The sequence below is a fragment of the Podarcis tiliguerta genome (assembly GCF_965153285.1).
Source record: "Podarcis tiliguerta genome assembly, chromosome: 3".
Lineage (NCBI taxonomy): Eukaryota > Metazoa > Chordata > Lepidosauria > Squamata > Lacertidae > Podarcis > Podarcis tiliguerta.
This window is the reverse complement of record NC_139536.1, coordinates 7586818-7607054: the sequence shown is the minus strand read 5'-3', so window position 1 is coordinate 7607054 and position 20237 is coordinate 7586818. Positions and strand designations below refer to the sequence as shown.

Sequence of the window (20237 nt, the reverse complement as noted above, 5' to 3'; positions counted from 1 at the left end):
GTCCAGCCACTTTTGATTGATGGGGTCTGTGTGGAGAGGGTAACAACGTTCAGATTTTTGGGCATTGAGTTACAAGAGGATCTGTCCTGGAGTGTCAACACAAGGGGGCTTGTGAAGAAGGCGCAGCAGAGACTGTATTTTTTGAGAATACTAAGGAAAAACCATCTTCCGCAGAAACTGCTGCTTGCCTTCTATCACTGTGCCATTGAGAGCGTGCTTACTTATGGCTTATGCGTGTGGTACGGAAGCTGTACTACCCAGGACAGGTTGGGGTTGCACAGGGTTGTGAAGGCAGCAGAGAGCATTGTTGGCTGCCCACTCTCCACCTTAGAGCGGATTTACGCCACAAGGTGCCATAGGAAGGCACTGGACATAGTAAAAGATCCATCGCATCCTGGTCACTGTCTCTTCGAGCTCTTGCCGTCGGGACGGAGATACAGGACGATGAAGACAAGAACAAGCCGTCTTAAGAACAGCTTCTTCTCCAGAGCGATCTCGGCCCTGAATGGGAAGCCCGGACTTTGAAAGTCATCAAATCTCCTTTGCTGTATTTTACTATATTTTTTTAATTGGTGTTTTATGTATTTTACTATATTTTTTTAATTAGTGTTTTTATGGAGCAGCCAAGTAATTTCGTTGTCCCCGAAGGGGGCAATGACAATAAAGATATTATTATTATTATTATTATTATTATTATTATTATTATTATTATCATAGGATGAATCAATCATTAATTTACAGAGCTATATTAAAGCTCTCCAGAAGTCAGAGGCAGAACCGAATGTTCCAGGAAATATTGCTTCCATGAAAAATTGATACAATCATATCTGTGTTCAAAGGAGCATAACCAAATGAATAATAAAAAAGCCAACATAAGAAGTTATTCCAGATTCGAAGGTGAGCTTTCACTGCTTCTTTGTAAGGAGGTAAGTTAAATCAAGTCTCTTCAGGCTTTGTCAGCAGCTTGGACTTTTGATGGTATATTCGGAACTTGTATTGTAAAGAATTACAGATCAGAATACAAATGATCTGTATGAGGACCTGTACGTAAATGCATTGTAACAGGCACAGTTGTGTGGCTGGTATTCAATGCTAGTCCTACTCAGGAGTAGACCCATTGTAGTCAATGGGCACGACTAACTTAGATTTGTTAACATAAACGAGTCTACTTTGAGTAGGATTTAGCTGAATACAACCCTCAATATTTTATGACAGAAATATGTGTAGATTTATCTCAATGCACACATTTCTAAACAGATGTTATCATAAAATATGCATTTTGCTTCATTTATTGAGCAAAATACAAATCATGTATGTATGTATGTATGTAACCAACATAGTTTGTACATCATTTAATCATAAAACCCCCTCTAAGTAGTTAAAATTATTGAAACTAGAGTTAAAACAAGCTAAGCTTTCTCTCTATGTAAAATAAGCAGTTAAATAAATGTACATATTGAAATAAATGTCAATGTGATACATATTAGGCTGGAGTATATTAATTTGGACAGTTCATTTAAAAATATGGATCAAAACAAATTAATGTCCCTTTCCAAGAAACAATGAGCAACTGCTATTGCTGTTTTTCCTTTTGTTCCCCCTGTGAACAATGCCATGGCCTTTGGCTAGCGCAACAAAGTTTATGAATGACAGAAATATATATAATAGAGTTTAGAATATTGTTTGAGATTGCAATCCTCTTCCGGTTTATTTGGGTGTAAGGCTCACTGCACACATTGGAAATTTTATCCAGTGTAGATAATGAGAGAATTGCTCTAAGTCAACTCTGGGCTGCTTACATTGGCAAACTTCTAAAAAGAAATTTCCATTGTTTTGATGGAAAGGTTGTGCCTCTTCACATCTAACTTTAATATACTAAACACCCACCCACCCAAACATCATATGCATGCATACAAACATGCAATTTCCATGGAGTTCAACGGGACTTGCTCTCAAGTGTTTGGCATGACAGCTGTGAATTGTTTGGATCTGTACTAGTTTGTGATTTACATGTCTTGGAGCCATATTCAATTAACTCAACACGCTAGCAGAAGCCAAATTCCTGCTAGAGCTATGGGTCTTCCCAACCACTCTTCACCCCTTCTTGGGAGGGTTGGGAGAACCTCCAGAACAGCACATGGAGCTAGGAGAAGGGAGATTATTCAGTTGGGGAAGCAGAAAAGCGATGTGTTGAATACAACTCTTGGTACCCTTTCTCTCTTTCAGTGACTTCGAGATATCGGGCAACTTTTGCCATGGAAAAAGCTCATGGCTTTCTTTTTGTTCTTCTCTGCTTGGGAGTCCTGAGAGAGTCAAGTAAGATCTGTTTAAAGATGACGGCAGAATGATGTGGGAGAAAACTCCCTTGGGAAGTTTAGTATGGAGGCTCAAACAAATTCCCAGTTAGTCAGACTGCTAATTCAGTCATGCATTCAAAGACAGATTCCAAGAGAGTCTATGAGATGAGAGGATATCCATTATGACACACACTATGGGGGGGGGGGATGTCATCTGGACCAAAGTCACCCTAGCAGCTCACTGTCTCTTCCTCCAAGCAAAGACCTTAGAAACAGTTATTCAACACATGCTTTCTTTTGCTGTGCACAGAGGCCTCCTTGCATCTTATATGGAGCTATTCTTCTTTCCAGCACACAGTGTTGGGCTCCTCCTAAAACTTGTTCTTACTAGTTTGGTTGTCTTGTGGTGGCCTTAGGATTTTGAGACTATCTACCTGCGCCTTAGCTGTTTGTTTTTCCTTCATGCTCCACCTGTTGCCTTAATAAGACAGGGGTACCTCGGGTTACAGACGCTTCAGGTTACAGACTCCGCTAATGCAGAAATACGACCTCGAGTTAAGAACTTTACTTCAGGATGAGAACAGAAATCGTGTGCTGGTGGTGCGGCGGCAGCAGGACACCCCATTAGCTAAAGTGGTACCTCAGGTTAAGAACAGTTTCAGGTTAAGAACAGACCTCCGGAATGAATTAAACTCGTAACCAGAGGTACCACTGTAATAATAATAAATTTTTATTTGTATTCCACCCTCCCCAGTTGAGTGGCTAACATCATAAAAACAACACAATATACATAAAAACAGACACCAATTAATTAAAATACATCTTAAAATTAATTCAGACAAGTTAAAATCTGGGCAGGTGGCAATTATCAGGTTGGAACTGAGAGTGGTTAATACTTGCCGGGAGCAATTGTTTCCACTGATCATACAAGGACCTGTGAGTGGGTTGGGGGTCTCCTTCGGGCTTGTTTTATACAATGGAAAGTAAGACAAAATGCATCCTGCCCAAAGGCTTGGGGGAACAGCTCCAACTTGCAGGTCCTGCAAAAAGATGTCATATCCCACAGGGTCCTGGTCTCTTGTGGGAGAGTGTTCCACCAGGCTGGGGCCACGGCCCAAAAGGCCCTAGCTCTAGTCGAGGCCAGTCTAATTTCCCTGGGGCCCTGGATCTTCAAGGTGTTGTTGTTAGCAGAACATAAGGTCCTCTGTGGGACTTACCAGAAGAGGTGGTCGCACAGGTACGAGGGTCCTAGGCCATAAAGGGCTTTAAAGGTTAAAACCAGCACCTTAAACCTGATTCTGTACTCCACCAGGAGCCAGTGCAGCTGGTATAGCACTGGGTGAATGTGGTCCCGTGGTGGGGATCCCGTAAGGAGTCTCGCTGCAGCATTCTGCAGCTGCTGGAGTTTCTGGGTCAGTTTCAAGGGCAGCCCCATGTAGAGTGAGCCTTGCAACAATCAACTATCTGCCACTGCTGAAAACAGAATGCTGAACCAGACTTCGTCTGATCCATGCTCTTATGAACTACCATTCACATATTTAAAGAGCCTGCCACATGGCACCTGCCTCCCCTGAAAAAAAAAATCATGCAAGTTAGGTCTCATTCACAGCATATATTGAAAGAAACATGATACTGCTTTAAAATCATGACTTCCCCCAAAGAATTCTGGGAGCTGCATTACGTCAAATGAGTGGAGAGTTGCTAGGAGATTCCCTCTTCCCCTCACAGAGCTACCATTGCAGTACAGCCTTAGCAAAGCCCCAAGAAACCGTAACTGATGAAAAAGTTTATTTTTATTCAAATATGACAACACAGAGGATTTGCGAACAACCAATATTGACCTAATTAGCAAAGTCAAAATATAGCCTATGCAGAGAAGTTCTTTAAGGTGAGATTGGGTCCCTCCCTACTTTAGTTTACAGGTTCCACTTGTGGTCCTGCAAGAAAAGATCCAAACAAGTTCTTCCTCATTGGTATGGGAACTTTGAGTATGTGAAACTGATAAGCACACTGTGGCCACACTAGGTTGGCATTCACCCCAGTGTGCTTGCCAAGTCTATAGGAGTACATAGAAGTACAAAAAAGACAAAAAAGAAAAAAGAAATTGATTTCAGGATTCATTTTTCTTGGGAGGTGTCATCTTCTGTACATCATGCTGGATACCCCTCACCTTGAAACAGTCCCACAAAATCCACTTAGGACCTAAAACCCAGACAGTGTTGGATGACAAAGAGTGCCCTAAATCCAGTAATGCCACAGGTATATATACTAGAAGGGACGTGGGTGGCGCGGTGGTCTAAACCTAGGCCTAGGGCTTGCCGATCAGAAGGTCAGCGGTTCGAATCCCTGTGACGGGGTGAGCTCCCATTGCTCGGTCCCTGTTCCTGTCCATCTAGCAGTTCGAAAGCACGTCAAAGTGCAAGTAAATAGGTACTGCTCCAGCGGGAAGGTAAACGGCATTTCCGTGCGCTGCTCTGGTTTCACCAGATGCGGCTTAGTCATGTTGACCACATGACCTGGAAAAACTGTCCGAGGACAAACGTCTGCTCCCTCAGCCAGTAATGTGAGATGAGAGTGCAACCCCAGAGTCGTTTGCAACTGGACCGAACGGTGAGGGGTACCTTTACCTTTATATATACTAGAGCGGTTCATAAAAAACTTTTTTTGGGAAAATGCCTTCTCCAAAGGTCTTATCTTACAACACTAGGGATTATATAGCTATATCTGAAATTTCATGCATATCAGTTAATATCTTGACCCTCCTCCATGAAAATAGCTGTTTATTTGGCCGTTTTCCTATGTCGTGAAGGCTGAAATTTCAACTTAGTGGAGCAGGGTCAAGATATTAACTGCATGAAATTTCAGATATAGCTATATAATCCCTAGTTTAGTAAGATAAGACCATTGGAGCAGGCATTTTCAAAACATTTTTATGAACTGCCCTAATATACACCCCACTTGACTTTCCTGCCAGTACTGAAAGCCAAACAAACAAATTAAAAACACCACTTCAAAAATTGGACTCCCAGCAGTAGGGAATAGGTGAAAAAGAGGAGGGGCTTCCTAGGGCTCCCCCCAAAAAAAATCCTACTCATCCCCCAAATATGCAAGTAGCAAAGTCCATGCCACAAAGGGAGGGAAGGAATCACAAAGAGAAGAGTAAAGTGTTTGGGGCGGAGGCATCTTATAAAGCCTGGCTTCTTCCCCATCCTGATTGGCCTGTCATCTCACCTGACCCTTCCCCAACTCCTCCGCAGGGCTAAACCATTTTGAGTCTCCTTCCCAGGGGAGTTGAGATGTGGCAAATCCACTTGCGCTCAAGGGTGGGAGTGGCACTCCCAGAACAGCTTAACAGTCAGTTCCTCTTTCCAAGAAACTCTGGTAATGGTAGCTCGGAGGGGGGGGGGTAGGTGTGCAGGTGGCCCACAATTGAAATCCCCCCCCAATTAATTTTTATTGATTCTCAAAAAAAAATTACAAATTAATTTGAATTTAACATAAAATCCTGTTGTTGTTTAGTTGTTTAGTCGTGCCTGACTCTTCGTGACCCCATGGACCAGAGCACGCCAGGCACTCCTGTCTTCCACTGCCTCCCACAGTTTGGTCAAACTCATGCTGGTAGCTTCGAGAACACTGTCCCACCATCTCGTCCTCTGCCATCCCCTTCTCCTTGTGCCCCCCATCTTTCCCAACATCAGGGTCTTTTCCAGGGAGTTTTCTCTTCTCATGAGGTGGCCAAAGTATTGGAGCCTCAGCTTCACGTTCTGTCCTTCCAGTGAGCACTCAGGGCTGATTTCCTTAAGAATGGAGAGGTTTGATCTTCTTGCAGTCCATGGGACTCTCAAGAGTCTCCTCCAGCACCATGCCATAATTCAAAATCATCAATTCTTCAGCGAACAGCCTTCTTTATGGTCCAGCTCTCACTTCCATACATCACTACTGGGAAAACCATAGCTTTAACTATACAGGCCTTTGTTGGCAAGGTGATGTCTCTGCTTTTTAAGATGCTGTCTAGGTTTGCCATTGCTTTTCTCCCAAGAAGCAGGCATCTTTTAATTTTGTGACTGCTGTCACCATCTGCAGTGAATAAAATCCTATGCAGGTGTATTCTACAGTAAGCCCCACCAAGTTCTCTTATAAAGAGATGGGAATCTGACATTGCTCTAAACACTGGCAGAGGAATAGGGCTGCAGAGGGAGCGGACCATCCCCGGCACCACTATTCAGGTATGGTGCCATCGCGGTGGCCCCTCCGGACAGGCGCCATGCACACATATGCACGCTGGGCACCACACACCCGCAGGCGGCACAACACACCCCCCGAACACACTCCATGCCCCCCAGGGTGCATGCCATTCCCCCGCCTGCTCCCCGGTAGCGGAGCATGCAGCTTCGCCACTGGCTCTACAAAAGAAAAGAAGAAAGGTGCTCAGTTCCCTCACCTCCCCCAACCCTGGCAAGCAGGGAGCATTTTAATAGGCAACTTTCAATCCGCCCTAAATAAAAACAAGGAGTAGCTGAACTATAAGCCTCATGTTTATATTTTAATGCAGACCTCCAGTTCAGAAACAAGTCTTAGAAAATTCATCAGCTTTTTTGAGGTATTATTTGCTCCTCTCAGATTTCCTCAAATGTCCAACTTGTTTGGGAAGCGCAGCATTTGTTTGGAGGCTTTGCTTTAAAAAAGGTAATAAATAAATAAATAAACAAACAGTAGCCGTTGTAGGAGATTCAAGAGGAATTGAATGAGAAAGTGTCCAGTTATTTGATTCTGGTTTATTATGTTTCTTGAACAGGTTTCGTGTACAGTTATGTAAAGCCTACATCCATCGATTACCAAGAATGTTTAAAAAGGGGTGGCCGATGCTTCGCAAGAACTAGCTGTCAAGAACAGTTTGTTTTCTATGGACACTGTCAGAACGGTAGCAGAGGCATATGCTGTAAAAGGTAAATCCATAATATTGCAGGTTACGTGCAAGAGTGGAGAGTATTATGGAGGTGAAATCAAAAATTTGTTGTTGTTTAGTCATTTAGTCATGTCTGACTCTTCGTGACCCCATGGACCAGAGCATGCCAGGCACTCCTGTCTTCCACTGACTCCCGCAGTTTGGTCAAACTCATGCTGGTAGCTTCGAGAACACTGTCTAAACATCTCGTCCTCTGTCGTCCCCTTCTCCTTGTGCCCTCAATCTTTCCCAACATCAAGGTCTTTTCCAGGGAGTTTTCTCTTCTCATGAGGTGGCCAAAGTATTGGAGCCTCAGCTTCAGGATCTGTCCTTCCAATGAGCACTCAGGGCTGATTTCCTTCAGAATGGATAGGTTTGATCTTCTTGCAGTCCATGGGACTCTCAAGAGTCTCCTCCAGCACCAGAATTCAAAAGCATCAATTCTTCAGTGATCAGCCTTCTTTATGGTCCAGCTTCACTTCCATACATCACTACTGGGAAAACCAGAGCTTTAACTATATGGACCTTTGTCGGCCAGGTGATGTCTCTGCTTTTTAAGATGCTGTCTAGGTTTGTCATTGCTTTTTCACCAAGAAGCAGGCGTCTCTTAATTTCGTGACTGCTGTTACCATCTGCAGTGATCATGGAGCCCAAGAAAGTAAAATCTCTCACTGCCTCCATTTCTTCCCCTTTTATTTGCCAGGAGGTGATGGGACTAGTGGCCATTATCTTAGTTTTTTTGATGTTAAGCTTCAGATCATATTTTGCACTCTCCTCTTTCACCCTCATTAAAAGGTTCTTTAATTCCTCCTCACTTTCTGCCATCAAGGTTGTGTCATCTGCATATCTGAGGTTGTTGATATTTCTTCCCGCAATCTTAATTCCGGTTTGGGATTCATCCAGCCCAGCATTTTGCATGATGAATTCTGCATATAAGTTAAATTAACAGGGAGACAATATACAGCCTTGTCGTACTCCTTTCCCAATTTTGAACCAATCAATTGTTCCATATCCAGTTCTAACTGTAGCTTCTTGTCCCACATAGACATTTCTCAGGAGACAGATGAGATGATCAGGCACTCCCATTTCTTTAAGAACTTGTCATAGTTTGCTGTAGTCAACACAGTACAATTAAAATCAAACGTGTGTATTAACGTGTGCTGGCAGGATCGTAGGAGAAGACCTGTCAATGAAGGAAAGGAGCGTGAATAATGTATCCCTGCAGCATGGTGACATGCTTGGGCTGGCTTTCCTGAATTCAAAAATCACTTAAGAAACACGTGGATTTACAGAAGTTCAGTATATTACAAAGGTGCTGGTTCTGTAGTGATTTTAAAGGGAATGAAAAGGGAGTAGGGAGCTTTGATCAGGAAGATCCAAGTGTGTTGGGATGGAGAAATTTCTAAGACCTAGCAACTCAATAAATTCCTGAGCCCAGTGCTCCCCAGTCCGATGTGTTTCAGATGCTTGGGACTACAAGTTCTATGAGCCCCAGACAGCATGGCCGATAGCCAGAGATGGTGGGAATTGTAGTTCAAAACATCTGGAGCAAACTGGGTCGGGAAAGGCTGCTTTAAACTTTCAGAAGAGGGAACCCAATTACTCTAGCAAGATGGGCTCCTGCTATATCATTGTCATGCCTTGTGCTGAGGTGAGGCAAGGCAAGGCAAGGTAGAAGCTAAGCTGGGTGCAGAGGGTGGTACAAGGCAGGTTGAGAGACTAAGCACATAAAGGTCGTCAAAGCAGGGGCACAGAGGTTTCTTCGGTAGGGAACATGTTGAGCCACAGTGCTATGTGCAATAGTGAGGCCCACTCAAAGTGAAAGGTCTTAACTTTGCATACAGCCTTCTCCATTAGTCTCTCACTGCAATGAAGAGGGGAGAATGTCTGGTTGCACTGATTCCCCCATGGAATGTCATATCTTCTTACTGAAGGGCCAATCGTCCTTCAGGTTAATAGGGTGGCAATGTTTCTGAGATGTGCCCTTCGCTTTCTGTTTTTGTACTCCTTCATCCCCCTAGACCTGAGTTTTGCTATAAAGCAGATTCATAAGTAGTAGTGGTAGTAGTAGTAGTAGTAGTAGTAATAATAATAATAATAATAATAATTTATTTATACCCCACCCATGGCTGGGCTTCCCCAGCCACTCTGGGCAACTCCCATCAGAATTAAAAGCACAATAGAGCATCAAACATTTAAAACATTCCCTAAACAGGGCTGCCTTCAGATGTCTTCTAAAAGTCAGATAATTGTTTATTTCCTTGACATCTGATGGGAGTGTGTTCTACTACCGAGAAGGCCCTCTGCCTGGTTCCCTGTAATTTGGCTTCTCACAGCGAGGGAGCCGCCAGAAGGCCCTCGGAGCTGGACCTCAGTGTCCGGGCTGAATGATGGGGGTGGAGTATACTGGGGGTGGAGTATACTTCAGGTATACTGGGCCGAGGCCATTTAGGGATTTAAAGGTCAGCACCAGCACTTTGAATTGTGCTTGGAAAAGTACTGGGAGCCAATGTAGGTCTTTCAGGACCGGTGTTATATGGTCTCAGCAGCCACTCCCAGTCACCAGTCTAGCTGCCGCATTCTGGATTAGCTGTAGTTTCTGGGTCACCTTCAAAGGTAGCCCCATATGGAGCACATTGCAGTAGTCCAAGCAGGAGATAACTAGAGCATGCACCACTCTAGCGAGACAGTCTGCGGTCAGGTAGGGTCTCAGCCTGCGTACCAGATAGAGCTGATAGACAGGTGCCCTGGAGACAGAATTGACCTGCATCTCCATGGACAGCTGTGAGTCAGGGGTACAGTTGCCCCATTCAGGACCAGGGAGTCCTCTACACCTACCCACCCCCTGTCCCTCCCAAACAATACTTCTGTCTTGCCAGGATTCAACCTCAATCTGTTAGCCGCCATCAATCCTCCAACTGCCTCCAGACACTCACACAGGACTTTCCCCACCTTCACTGGTTCTTATTTAAAAGAGAGGTAGAGCTGGGTTTCCTCAGCATACTACCAGCCAACATACAACCAGCCAAAACCCCCTGATGATCTCTCCCAGGGGTTTCATATAGATGTTAAAAAGCATGGGGGAGAGGACGGAACCCTGAGGCACCCCACAAGTGAGAGCCCAGGGATCTGAACACTTATCATTCCCACACCACTTTCTGGACTCCTTCAGGAGGAAGGAGTGGAACTATTGTATAACAGTGCTCCCAGCTCCTCTAAATGGTCCAGAAGGATGTCATGGTCGATGGTATCAAAGGCCGCTGAGAGATCCAGCAGAACTAGGAAATAGATTTCCCCTTTGTCCCTATCCTGCTGGAGATCATTGACCAGGGTGACCAAGGCAGTTTCAGTTCCATGTTGAGGCCTGAATCCTAATTGGAAGGGATCCAAATGGTCCGCATCCTCCAGGCATGCCCAGAGTTGTTCAGCAGCCACCTGCTCAACCACCTGACCCAAGAATGGAAGATTTGAGACTGGGTGATAGTTGGCGAAATTGGCCGGGTCTAAAGATGTTTTTTTAAGAAGCCTCTTTCAGCTTCTTAAGGGAAGGCTCCCTCACAGAGGGAAACATTCACCACCCTGCAGAGCCCATCGCCCAGCCCTTCTTGGTTCACTTTTATGAGCCAGGATGGGCAAGGATCAAGGAGACAGGTGGTCAGTTTCATTCATCCAAGCAGCCTGTCCATATCCTCAGAGGTTAACAGATTGGAATTGATTTCACGCACCTTGACTAGACAGGGCTCTTGCACTCTCCCGCCCTGCCCCTGCTCCCATGGTGGAATCTACCTCTTTCTGAATCTGAGTGACTTTATCTGCAAAAAAAAAGACTTTACAAAATTGTTGCAAGAGATCCTGGGGCCCTTATCAGGCCCCGATAGCACTGGTGGTTCTCTTAAATTGTGAACCACTTGAAAGAGTCTCCTGCTGCTGTTTTCTGCAGATGGAATAGAGGCGGTGAAGAAGGTCCTCTTCGCTATTGCTACCGCCACTTGGTAGGCTCGACATTGAGCATTAACTCATGTCCAGTCAGATTCAGAATGAGTTTTTCACCACTGGCACTCTAGCCATCTCAGTGATTGTTTCATTGCCCTCAGCTCCGGTGGAAACCACAGGACTATCTGGGCTCCAAGCAATCAGAGAGGGCACATCAGAGCCAGATGGTCAATAGCCCTGGTTAACTCTGGAGTCTGGAGACCAAAGCTTATTGAGAGAGTTCAGTAGGTTTAGGCTGGAGAAGAGGAGAATGAGAGTAGGTAGCCATCTTCAAATATCTTAGGGGCTTTTACATGGAAGATGGAACAAGCTTGCTTTTTCCTGCTCCAGAGGGCAGGACCTGATCCAATGGATTAAACTTATAAGAAAGGAGATTCCAACTCAACATCTGAAAGAACCTTATGATGATAAGAGCTGTTCAACAGTGGAATGGACTCCCTCTGAAGGTGGTGGACTCTCCTTCACTGGAGGTCTTTTGAAGCAGAGGTTGGATGGCCATCTCCCTTCATTGCAGGGGGTTGGACTAGATGACCCTTGAAGTACCTTCTAACTCAACAACTTTGATGAAGCTGTCCCCCAAAAAAGCACAGCAACTCTGGTCAATCCAATGGGTAGATCACGGCCAGGTTTTTTTTAATAATGGGAGTAGATTGCAGTCTCTTGGAAGTTGGTCGTACCTGATATATATGTTTTAAATAGGTTTTGGATATATTCAATCATTTTTCTTGTGTTGTGTCTGTAGCCCTGGGTCCCTCTGTGCGGAAGAACTATCAATAATTTATCAAATAAATAAATAAATAAATAAATACTACCACCTTTTCACTTAATGTTTTTTTCTTCCTCTGCAGAGACCCAGCAGAGTACTGCAAATGGCGGGGAGGTGAATGCACTAAAAATAAATGTCCTCCAGGCAGTTCTTCCCTTCACAAGTGCGCTAAAAAGTTTTTCTGCTGCAGAAAGTGAGTTGCAAACCTTGACAGATAAAATGCAAAAAGGAAAGAAGAAAAAAAATCGTCCAGATGACTGCATATCTTTAGTGGGGTATCTTTAGCAAAGGGTAAATTGCATAGCAGGAGGGGGTTGTAGGAGATACACTGTAAATGGTTGGCTGAGGAAATAGGTTCAGCTGCAATCTACACATCTATCAAACCAATATCCTTGAAATGCTGTTGACCTGGTCTCAATGGTTGGGTTATCTCTTTATTTGCATAAGCAGCGAGTCATAAGAAGAACCTGCAGGATGAGGCCAATGGCTCTCCTGGCCCAGCATCGTGTTGCCACAGTGGCCAGCCAGATACCTATGACACAGAACATCAGTGCAACAGCACTCTGAACATTTGCCAATCCCAGCAGCTGGCATTCAGAGGAATACTGCCTATGAAGTGGAAGCAGAACATAGCCACTGTGGCTAGTAGCCATTTATATCTTTATCCTCCATTCATTTGTCTAAGCCTCATTTAAAGCCATTCAAGCTGGCGGTTGTCACTGCCTCTTGTGTAAATCAGACCGCTGCTGGGATTGAATGCCACAGAGGACCATCAGAGCTCAAGTGCCAGACCAGTGAGAGTGAGCTAAAATATGGGAGCAGATGTATGGAGACCACCAAGCCCTTTGCCACATGACCCGGAAGCTGTACGCCGGGTCCCTTGGCCAATAAAGCAAGATGAGCGCCGCAACCCCAGAGTCGGCCACGACTGGACCTAATGGTCAGGGGTCCCTTTACCTTTATCTTTTATTCATTGTATTGAATTGTAGATTTCAACAGCTCATAAAGTTCAACGAAAAAAGTAGAAGACCCGGTGGATCAGTTCATTCTTTAATCAGTTTACGCATAAGGTCCATATATGTGAAAGTGTCTATTCCACCTGTTCATAGAGTTCAGCAATCCACACGAAAGGTTGTTGCAGTTCCACAGAATCCTTTCACAGACTCTAAGACAAGGATTTCTGAAATATTAGCCTTGTTTCGCCATCCTGGGCTTCATCAGTAGTACAAACTCATATATGATATCACAGGGTATCATCTCATCTGTCATCTCATCTGTCCTCCCAGTTGAACGACGTGGCCCAGGGAGAGAGGGAAAAATAGTGGAAGTGAACAGCTGGCTTCGCAAATGGTGTAAACAGGAACGGTTTGGATTCTTATATCACTGACTGCAGTTTCTTGAAGATGGACTTCTGGCAAGCAATGGGCTGCACCTCACAACGGTTGGGAGGAATGTTATTGCCAAAAATCTCAGAAACCTCATCAGGAGAGCTTTAAACTGACTAGTGTGGAGGAGGGAGACAGTGCTCCTGAAGGTAGGAGTCTATCAACTGATGAAGATGATCATCCAAATGTCATAGACCAAATGGAGCAAACAGCACGCAGACCTAGTGGTGGGAGGAAAAAATCCTTAAATAAGAGACATGGGGGAATGATTAATGGACTTCAATGTCTGTACACTAATGCGCAAAGCATGGGAAATAAACAAGATGAGCTTGAGCTCTTGGTACAGCAAACTAAATATGACATAATAGGCATCACTGAAACCTGGTGGGATAAGTCCCACGATTGGAATGTAAAAATGGAGGGATACAATCTATTTCAGAGAAACAGACCAGACAAGAAAGGCGGAGGAGTAGCGTTATATGTCAGGGATGTGTATACCTGTGAAGAGATCCAAGATTTAGAACCTCAAAGCCAAAGTGAGAGCATTTGGGTCAAAATTAAGGGAGAGAAGAATAACAGTGACCTCATTGTGGGAGTTTACTATAGATCCCCAAACCAAATGGAGGACATAGATGATGCCTTCCTGGAACAGATGGCCAAGCATGCAAAAGGAAGGGAGATAGTAGTAATGGGGGACTTCAATTACCCGGATATTTGTTGGATGTCAAACTCAGCCAAGAGCATAAGGTCAAACAGATTCCTCATTGGCCTTGCAGACAACTTCATTGTCCAGAAAGTGAGAGAAGCAACAAGAGGAACAGCCATTTTAGATCTGGTCCTAACCAATGTTGATGACCTGGTTAGTGGGGTAGAAGTGGAAGGATCAAGTTCAAGTTTTATTGCGGCAAAAGCCAGTAACACTAAACACCACAAGATCAGACAAAGAAAATTCAACAATGGCATCAGGAAAAAAAAGAAAAAAAAGAAAAGAAAAAGGATTACACAAGGGAACTTCGCATTGTGCCATTCAACAGAAGAGATTTACGCTTCCTGATTACCAAAGTGCAGAATCTGGCCACCTCATATGATATTGAGCTTGAGGAATCTTCCAGAAGGTATTTTCGTAAAATTTCGGGGGAGGATTCCAAATAATGTTGTAGGGGTATAAATTTTGATAAAAGCGGCAAAATAAATTGAACTCGTTCTTCACTATAAAATTTGCAAAATAGAAGGATGTGTGTGACAGATTCTACCTTATTAGACATACAGGGGCAGAGACGCGCATGCATTGGTACCCACGTGAATTTGCCGTGCAGCACTGCTGAGGGCATTGTCTCAAAGCGGGCTCTAGAAAAAGCCCATCTATAAGCTTCGTTAGTGATGTTAGTTAAGTAAGGGGCAGCTGCAAAATTAGGCCAAGCTTTTAAACATCTATACGTCTCCGGGAGTAGGGCGTCTTCTTGTTGTAATTCGACATCGTAAAGTCTCTGAGTGATAATTGCTTTTGCCTTATTCAGAGTTCCAATAAAGAGATTTTCAGGGTTTAGGCCAATTTGTTTGATCTTATTAGTTATTTGCAGAAGCCAAGGAGGATAGGGAACTGCGGCCAGGAAGCAAGGTAACAGTCCCTTAGGATTGTAATGGATTTTCAGCCAGAGGGATATTGCTTGCTCCCAGACTTTTAATTCCACTCTGGGCAGTCCTGCCTCTTGCCTTAAGACTGCATTAGGTGTGCATCTTGGGGTAGCAAATAGTGATCTTAAAAACTTTGATTGAACTGTTTCAAGGGTCTTAAGGTTGGCAGAGGGGCTAATTTGAGAGCCATACAGGAGTTGGGCCAAAGATTTTGCCTGAAAGACTTTTAAGGCCATTGGGAGGAAGCCAGCTCCTTTCCTTCTGAATAATCTAAGGATGGCATTTGCACTTCTTCCTGCTGATATAGCTGATGTAGTCAGGTGTGTTGACAGTTTGGCATTATAAGAGAAAGTAATGCCTAAGTATTGGAAGGTTTTAGTCTGTTCAATGGCATTTCCCTTTACGGTCCAATTATCTTTCCTGAAGGAACAGTTAAAATGTACAATTTTAGTTTTAGCGAAGTTAATTGTTAACAGTTCAGTGTTACATTGATCACTAAACTTCCCTAAGGCACGTTTCAGACCCACTTTGGTTTGAGAGAGGAGAAAAGCTGCATACAATGACTTTTTCCAATGTTTCACATACTTATAGACAAAGTAATCTAACACTAAGCAGTGATCTATGGTGGAACGTCCAGATGTAAATCCTGCTTGTTCAATATCTAGCAAGTCATATGATCTAACCATTCACATAGTTTTAGACATAGATGTTTTGTATAAAGTTTGCAGATCACATTCAGAAGACTAATTGGTCTGTAATTGGATGGGTCAGAGGGGTTGCCCTTTTTAAATATAGGAACAATTATAGCCAGTCCCCAATCTTTAGGGATTTCAGTTGTCTTATATGAAAATAGATTTGCAAGAACCGGAGCCCACCAGTTTATTTGCGCTTTCAGAAGTTCAGCAACAATGAAATCACTTAGTGGAAGGATCATTAGGCGTGAGTGATCATGCTCTTCTGAAGTTTACTATACAGCGGAAAGGAGCAGCCAAGCATACTAGGACTCAATTTCTTGACATTAAGAAAGCCGACTTCATAAAACTTAGGGAAGTGCTGAGTGAGATCCCATGGACAGTAATACTAAAAGGAAAGGGAGTTAATGATGGCTGGGAGTTTGTTAAGAGGGAGATAGTAAAAGCACAACTTCAGGCAATACCAATGAGACGGAAACATGGAAGGTGCCTAAAGAAGCCAGGGTGGCTATCTAAAGAACTTTTAACTGAGTTAAGATTAAAAAAGGATGTGTACAAAAAATGGAAAAGGGGGGAAACCGCCAAAGAGGAATTCAAACAAATAGCCAGCACGTGTAGACACAAAGTCAGAAAAGCTAAAGTACAGAATGAACTCAGGCTTGCTAGAGAGGTTAAAAGCAACAAAAAAGGCTTTTATGGGTATGTTCATAGCAAAAGGAAGAACAAAGAAACAGTGGGGTCACTCAGAGGAGAAGATGCTGAAATGCAAACAGGGGACACAGAAAGGGCTGAACTCCTCAATGCCTTCTTTGCCTCAGTCTTCTCCGATAAAGAAAACAATGCCCGACCTGAAGAATTTGGAGCAAATGATTCAGCAGAGAAAACACAGCCCAGAAGAACTAAGGAGATAGTACAAGAATACTTGGCTAGTTTAGATGTTTTCAAGTCTCCAGGGCCAGATGAACTGCATCCAAGAGTATTAAAAGAACTGGCAGATGTGATCTCAGAACCACTGGCAGTCATCTTTGAGAATTCCTGGAGAACAGGTGAAGTCCCGGCAGACTGGAGGAGGGCAAATGTTGTCCCTATTTTCAAAAAGGGGAAAAGAGAGGACCCAAATAATTACCGCCCAGTCAGTCTGACATCAATACCAGGGAAGATTCTGGAGCAGATCATTAAGCGAACGGTCTGTGAGCACCTAGAAAGGAATGCTGTGATCACCAATAGTCAGCATGGATTTCTGAAAAATAAGTCATGTCAGGCTAACCTGATCTCATTTTTTGACAGAATTACAAGCCTGGTAGATGAAGGGAATGCAGTGGATGTAGCCTACCTTGATTTCAGCAAGGCATTTGACAAGGTGCCCCATGATATTCTTGCAAAGAAGCTGGTAAAATGCGGTCTTGACTATGCTACCACTCAGTGGATTTGTAACTGGCCGACTGACCGGACCCAAAGGGTGCTCATCAATAGTTCCTCTTCATCCTGGAGAAGAGTGACTAGTGGGGTGCCACAGGGTTCTGTCTTGGGCCCGGTCTTATTCAACATCTTTATCAACGACTTGGATGATGGACTCAAGGGCATCCTGATCACATTTGCAGATGACACCAAACTGGGAGGGGTGGCTAACACCCCAGAGGACAGGATCACACTTCAAAACGACCTTGACAGATTAGAGAACTGGGCCAAAACAAACAAGATGAATTTTAACAGGGAGAAATGTAAAGTATTGCACTTGGGCAAAAAAAATGAGAGGCCCAAATACAAGATGGGTGACACCTGGCTTGAGAGCAGTACATGTGAAAAGGATCTAGGAGTCTTGGTTGACCACAAACTTGACATGAGCCAACAGTGTGACGCGGCAGCTAAAAAAGCCAATGCAATTCTGGGCTGCATCAATAGGAGTATAGCATCTAGATCAAGGGAAGTAATAGTGCCACTGTATTCTGCTCTGGTCAGACCTCACCTGTGACCAGTTCTGGGCACCACAGTTCAAGGACACTGACAAACTGGAACGTGTCCAGAGGAGGGCAACCAAAATGGTCAAAGGCCTGGAAACAATGCCTTATGAGGAACGGCTAAGGGAGCTGGGCATGTTTAGCCTGGAGAAGAGGAGGTTAAGGGGTGATATGATAGCCATGTTCAAATATATAAAAGGATGTCACATAGAGGAGGGAGAAAGGTTGTTTTCTGCTGCTCCAGAGAAGTGGACACGGAGCAATGGATCCAAACATAGAGGAGGGAGAAAGGTTGTTTCTTTCTTGTAAAGAAGATTCCACCTAAACATTAGGAAGAACTTCCTGACAGTAAGAGCTGTTTGACAGTGGAATTTGCTGCCAAGGAGTGTGGTGGAGTCTCCTTATTTGGAGGTCTTTAAGCAGAGGCTTGACAACCATATGTCAGGAGTGCTCTGATGGTGTTTCCTGCTTGGCAGGGGCTTGGACTTGATGGCCCTTGTGGTCTCTTCCAGCTCTATGATTCTATGATTCTATTCTATTCTATGATTCTAGGACAGTGGATCTTATAGCATAGTAGTTGAACGTTATGAGCTACTTCTGTTGAAATCTACAATTCAATACAATGAATAGTATATATTATTTTTTCAAATGTACAGTCAGTTACCTCTTGTGTGTTTATTGAATATGTTTCACGTAACCAGAGGTTTGTTGTTGTTTTGCACATTTCACATCCATGCAAAGGCTTGAGGTTGCCGCAAATCTCCTTTCCCACCCATTTGTCTGAAATTTGGTGGACTAGCCCCTCGCAAAAAGGGGCTACTACTTTTGGGCACATTTCATCAAATTCATCCAAACAACTTTAAAAAACAACAACCGCAAACCCACCAATGAGTAGTTATTAATTATTCCATTATGGTCAATAGGAGAGACATCTGAGGCTTCAAAAGTTTAGGCAAGACAAGCTCTACTCCATATTTAAGGTGTGAAGCCTGATGTTAGCCCAGGTAACTGAATCAAGGAGATCTGCTGTCTGAATGAAGGGACCCCTCCCCCCCCCATGTGCTTAGTTTTTCTATGTATAATCGTGACAATATACAGTAAATTGGTGTGGTCTGATGATACATGGCTAATGAGCCATGTTTGATTAGGTGGCAGCTTTTTCAGAGCCAGGTCAAAGTTACCAGTTATTTGAGAGCAGTAGGTTTATAAGGTTTTCCTCAGTGTTTTCTAGAGTCACAAATTTCCCTGTTTACTCTTTCAGGCGTCCGAGATAAAAACCAAAGCATTACTACTAGTAACTCTGTGTTCCAGCAAACATCCTTGAGAGCTGCAGAAGCAAGGAAATCAACAACTGTGTCTTCAAAGGGTCCACAAAACCATCAACTATGTCACTGTGGAATAAATACAAGAAACATTTAGCCATCTGTTTGCCTCATCCCTATCCTCACCTTTCTACACTGTTTGATATGAACGTTGATATGAACGTTTATATGATTTCTCTTGGGTTTCCAAGCTGTCATCACGGCAGATGTCTTGTAATAATGATTGCAAGCGTTTTGTTGTTGTTTAGTCGTTCAGTCGTGTCCGACTCTTCGTGACCCCATGGACCAGAGCACGCCAGGCACTCCTGTCTTCCACTGCCACCCGCAGTTTGGTCAAACTCATGCTGGTAGCTTCGAGAACACTGTCTAACCATCTCGTCCTCTGTCGTCCCCTTCTCCTTGTGCCCTCCATCTTTCCCAACATCAGGGTCTTTTCCAGTGAGTCTTCTCTTCTCATGAGGTGGCCAAAGTATTGGAGCCTCAGCTTCACGATCTGTCCTTCCAGTGAGCACTCAGGGCTGATTTCCTTAAGAATGGATGCATTTGGTCTTCTTGCAGTCCATGGGACGCTCAAGAGTTTCCTCCAGCACCATAATTCAAAAGCGTCAATTCTTCGGCGATCAGCCTTCTTTATGGTCCAGCTCTCACTTCCATACATCACTACTGGGAAAACCATAGCTTTTACTATATGGACCTTTGTTGGCAAGGTGATGTCTCTACTTTTTAAAGCATTTTAAAGCGTTTAGTACTTCACAATCAATTGAAAACTATGTTTCTTATTGAATTTCTGCAATCTGCTTTGTAGGAGCCAATGTTTTTATTATTATTATTATTATTATTATTATTATTATTATTATGTCTTGCTGCACCATTCAGACATCAATTTCAGCCTTTGACAGTCTTGCCTTTCAACAGGAGTGGCCCTGCCATTTATTTATTTTTGGCCAATTTTTTTTATTGATTTTCCTAATTATTACAAATCCTGCCAAATTAGATTAATTAATACAATTTCCCAAAACTGGCTTTCCACTCTCCTTATAAGGTATGTCCAAGATGAACCCGTGTTTCTGCTCATTTTCTCAATTAATCTCTAGATAACACCCCCCCCCCAGTATTTACCAATATTATTATCCATCAGCTGCCACTCTACATCCCTGCGTACAGCAAAAAACCAAGTAATCCCCCCTTCCTCTCTTTCTTTCTCTCTAATCAATAATAGCAAGTGTAGCTTGTTTTTCAAATTC

General features: G+C 43.6%; 1 long non-coding RNA gene across 1 annotated transcript; it reads left to right on the top strand.

Annotated features, from left to right (window-relative positions):
* The first annotated feature begins 895 nt into the window (after positions 1-895).
* Positions 896-19089, top strand: LOC310674008. The gene is made up of 5 exons (XR_014509304.1): positions 896-926; positions 2227-2316; positions 7093-7243; positions 12084-12194; positions 18983-19089. It is a non-coding gene; the product is annotated as an uncharacterized lncRNA (long non-coding RNA).
* Positions 19090-20237: the final 1148 nt, after the last annotated feature.